General features: G+C 45.5%; 1 pseudogene; it reads left to right on the top strand.

The window, feature by feature from the left end:
* The first annotated feature begins 3,031 nt into the window (after positions 1–3,031).
* Akr1b1-ps2 (aldo-keto reductase family 1, member B1 (aldose reductase), pseudogene 2) lies at positions 3,032–4,380 on the top strand (annotated as a pseudogene).
* Positions 4,381–4,816: the final 436 nt, after the last annotated feature.

Raw genomic sequence — 4,816 nt, 5'->3', positions numbered from 1 at the left:
TTGTCCTCATCACCCAATCCCAAACCCCAAGGAACTATGTCTCAGTTCATTCCCTTTCATCTGCCCCTGGTTCACGTTGCTCCATCCAGTTTTGGTCCTGTATCCATTACTTTTCTGTGATAAAATACCACAACCACAGTCTGACAGTTTGTATGTACTTCACACAGGGAGTCATACTATTAAGAGGTGTGGCCTTGTTGGAGTACGTGTGTCACTGTGGACATGGGCTTTAAGATCCTCATCCCAGCTGTCTGGAAGCCACCTTCAGAACAAGAGGTAGAACTCTCAGCTCCTCCAACCACACACCTGCCTGGACACTGCTATGCTCCCTCCTTGATGATAATGGACTGAACCTCTGAGCCTGTAAGCCAGCCCCAATTAAATGTCTTTATAAGACTTGCCTCAGTCATGGTATAAAACCCTAAGACACAAGGAAATTCATGGAAGAAAGAGTTTATTTGGGCTTATGGTTACAGATAAATAAGAGTCCACAAATACAGGGAGATATGGCTGCTAGCAGTAGGCATGGTGGCTGGAATAGTATGCTGAGATCTCACATCCTTTATTGTAAGCACAGAGAAGAGAAAGCTAGGTGGAAGTTAGTATGAAGATTAAGCTCTCAGAACCCACCCCGGTGACATTTATACACCACTGCCATCTAAATATCCCAAACAGTGTGACCAACTGGAGACCAAGTGATCAGATGCTTGAAACTGTGAAGGATATTTCTTGTTCAAACCACCACATCTCACTCCCTTACTCCATAGTCTCCGGATTACATCATAATTCACAATGCACCAAGTCCACCCTCAAAAGTCCCTAGCCTTTCATAAACGTAACATGGTTTAAAAGTCCCAAGTCCAGCATCTCCCCTGAGACTCAAGACAATCTCTTCATTGTAACACCCTGAAGTCCAAAGGCAAATTATATACTTCCAAAAAATAATGGTCTAGAGTATACAGTGACATTCCAAAAGGAGAAGTGGGGTACAGTGAGGAAATACTAGACCAATGCAGACCAGAACTCAGTGGAGCAAACTCCAACTCCTGTTCTTCCATATCTAATGTCTGGGACTTGAATTTCGAATGGCTCTAGATGACACTGGGCTTCCGGGTTTGCTGCCTGTAACACGAATCTCTCTCCTGTAGTGATTCTACTTCCTATATGCATCTCTTCTCAGCAGACATTCCATGGTTCTCACATCTCCAACACCTTGGGAGTCTCCAATGGAGCCTAGAGTTTTCTATATGCATCTCTTCTCAGCAGACATTCCATGGTTCTCACATCTCCAGCACCTTGGGAGTCTCCAATGGAGCCTAGAGTTTTCCTCCACAGCATCATACACCATTTCCTCATGGGCTTTTGCACTCAGGGCCTTTACTCAGGGCCTCCCTGGCTACACATTGACTCTCTTGATCCACTCCCTGAAACCATGGAGGAAGAATTGACAACCCCTTCAACCTCGAGTCCTTCATGCCTCTCTTTAGTTGCCAGCATGGACTGGACCTGCATCCTTGAACAACAGCAGCTTCCATCGGCGTGCTCGCTGGGAGCATCAATGCCTTGCTCTTGCATAGGTCAGACCCTTAGCTTGGTAGTGTCTTGCCCTGGAGACACCCTTCTCTTTAACCCAGTGCTCATCAGAAGGACTTTCAATGGCATTCATCCTAATATCACATTAGCAGAAACCTTGGTTGAAACACTGCTTCCTGGTGCTTTATTTTCTCTTCAAACTGCACATTTGTATTCCTTTCTGCTTCACATGATTTTTTTCCATGGTTGTTAATAATAATAGCCATGCTACCGAGGCATATTATGCTGCCTTGAAATTGCCCATTAAATTCTGCTTACAGTGTTCAACAGTTCCTCTACTCCAAAGTCCCAAAGTCTTCCATATTCCTCCCTACATGGTCAGGTTCTTCATAGCAACAGCCTACTCTCTGCTACCAACTTCTATATTAGTTGCTTTTATGTCACCTTGTAAGAAACAGCTTAAGGCCTGAGATCCCTGTGTGACATTCTTATCCCTGCACTCCAGGATCCAGGATGTGTTTAGCAGGCTCATTTAATACAGAATAAGATATGGTGCTGTGGTGTGGGGTTTCAGTGTTGTTTCGTCTTATCTCATAGAGCTTTTTGTCATGCCCAAATAAGGCCGCTGTGCTCTATGGTGTCCTTAGAGTCCCTGTCATCCATGCCTTCTACTCTGTATCTTTGTTGTTTAGTTTTGTGATGTTCGACCCAGAAGCACAAGCTCATACACCACCAGCTCCAAAAAACAAATTGAGAAGTCGCCATTCCTGTGATTTGGTGGAAATTGCACCTGGACCTCAGAATGTTGACAAGACGATCAGCAGAGTTCTGCGCTTACTATCTGTGGAGCACTTCGGATGCAAAGGAAGCAGTATAAGGAAGAAAGGGGGAACTTTAGCTAGACTAAGTAAAGCTAGCATTACAAGACTAGCATTACAAAACGTAAGAGAGCAAGTAAAATGGAAGAAATTAATTGTTCTATATTGGTAGTTGAAGTCAATGCAGATGGGCTAGATTTTCTTACTCAAAGGCAAGATCCAACAAACAGAATGAAAGTAAAATTGAGGAATAAAGGCCCTAAAAAGAAGAAAGTAAAAATCAAATGACAAAAGCTGTGTGCAGTGTTGAATATTATAATCCTAGTATTCTGGAAGCTGAGACAAGAGGGCTGTGAGGAAAAGCCAGCAAGGAATACATAGACCTTAAGGTAAGCCAACCAACAGACACACAGAAAGCAAAAGTCTGAGGCTCCTTGAAGATGTAATGGATGTTTGTGTTCTTAATACTTCCACCAGTACAGGTAAAAATGTAGAAATTACATAACAAAGACTGGACGGTTAAAATGTACACAGGTTGGATAATTGTCTGAGGAAAGCGCGTACCAACAAATTAGATGTTAGTGAGTTTGTTGTGTTTCCTTTTGGTTTAATATACCCCAGTCTGGGAATTAGAAAAGAACCTAGAGATGCCAATAAGAATCGATGATGATGGCACTCTTGCCGGTCGTTGTGTGTAATGTGCAGCAATCATGGCTAGCTATCTGGAACTCAACAGTGGCACCAAGATGCCCACCCTGGGCCTGGGCACCTGGAAGTCTCCTCCTGGCCAGGTGACCGAGGCTGTGAAGGTTGCTATCGACATGGGGTATCGCCACATTGACTGCACCCGGGTGTTCCAGAATGAGAAGGAGGTGGGGGTGGCCCTCCAGGAGAAGCTCAAGGAGCAGGTGGTGAAGCGCCAGGATCTCTTCATTGTCAGCAAGCTGTGGTGCACGTTCCACGACCAGAGCATGGTGAAAGGGGCCTGCCAGAAGACGCTGAGTGACCTGCAGCTGGACTATCTGGACCTCTACCTTACTCACTGGCCAACTGGCTTCAAGCCTGGGCCTGACTATTTCCCCCTGGATGCATTGGGAAACGTGATTCCTAGTGACACTGATTTTGTGGACACTTGGACGGCTATGGAGCAGCTGGTGGATGAAGGTTTGGTAAAAGCGATTGGAGTCTCCAACTTCAACCCTCTTCAGATTGAGAGGATCTTGAACAAACCTGGCTTAAAGTATAAGCCTGCTGTTAACCAGATCGAGTGCCACCCATACTTAACTCAGGAGAAGCTGATTGAGTACTGCCATTGCAAAGGCATCATGGTGACTGCATACAGTCCCCTTGGTTCTCCTGACAGGCCCTGGGCCAAGCCTGAGGACCCCTCTCTCCTGGAGGATCCCAGGATCAAGGAAATTGCAGCCAAGTACAATAAAACTACAGCCCAGGTACTGATCTGGTTCCCCATCCAAAGGAACCTGGTTGTGATCCCCAAGTCTGTGACACCAGCACGCATTGCTGACAACTTTAAGGTCTTTGACTTTGAGCTGAGCAGCGAGGACATGGCCACTCTACTCAGCTACAACAGGAACTGGAGGGTATGTGCCTTGATGAGCTGTGTCAAACACAAGGATTACCCCTTCCATGCAGAAGTCTGAAGCTATGGTGGACAAATCCCTGCTCGTCCTCAAGCGACTTAACACATGTTCTTTCTGCCTCATCTGCCCTTGCAAGTGTCCCTTTGCACTGGGTGGCACCTTGCAGACCAGATGGTGAGAGTTTGTTAGTTTGACGTAGAATGTGGAGGGCAGTACCAGTAGCTGAGGAGTTTCTTCAGCCTTTCTTGGTCTTTCTTCTTCCTACCTGGAGGACTTTAACATGAGTACCTTTTCCAACCAAAGAGAAGCAAGATTTATAGCTCAAGTCATGCCACTAACACTTAAATTTGAGTGCTCAGAACTCCAATCCTATGGGGGTCAGACTTTTTGCCTCAAATAAAAACTGCTTTTGTGAAAAAAAAAAAGAATCGATGATGATGATGATGACGATGACGACAACGACGATGATATAATAAATTTTTTAAAAATTCCCCTTCTGACTGAAAGAGCTTGAAGGGGTTCGAGACCCCATATGAACAACAATGCCAACCAACCAGAGCTTCCAGGGACTAAGCCACTACCCAAAGACTATACATGGACTGACCCTGGGCTCCAACCTCATAGGTAGCAATGAATGGCCTAGTAAGAGCACCAGTGGAAGGGGAAGCCCTTGGTCCTGCCAAGACTGAACCCCAAGTGAACGTAATTGTTGGGGGGAGGGCGGTAATGAGGGGAGGGTGGGGAGGGGACCACCCATATAGAGGGGGAGGGGTTAGGGGATGTTTGCCCGGAAACCGAGAAAGGGAATAACATTCGAAATGTAAATAAGAAATACTCAAGTTAATAAAATATATATATATATGT

This window comes from Rattus norvegicus, chromosome 4 (genome assembly GCF_036323735.1).
Source record: "Rattus norvegicus strain BN/NHsdMcwi chromosome 4, GRCr8, whole genome shotgun sequence".
NCBI lineage: Eukaryota > Metazoa > Chordata > Mammalia > Rodentia > Muridae > Rattus > Rattus norvegicus.
The sequence above is the reverse complement of the archived record's forward strand: the minus strand, read 5'-3'. Positions and strand labels throughout refer to the sequence as shown.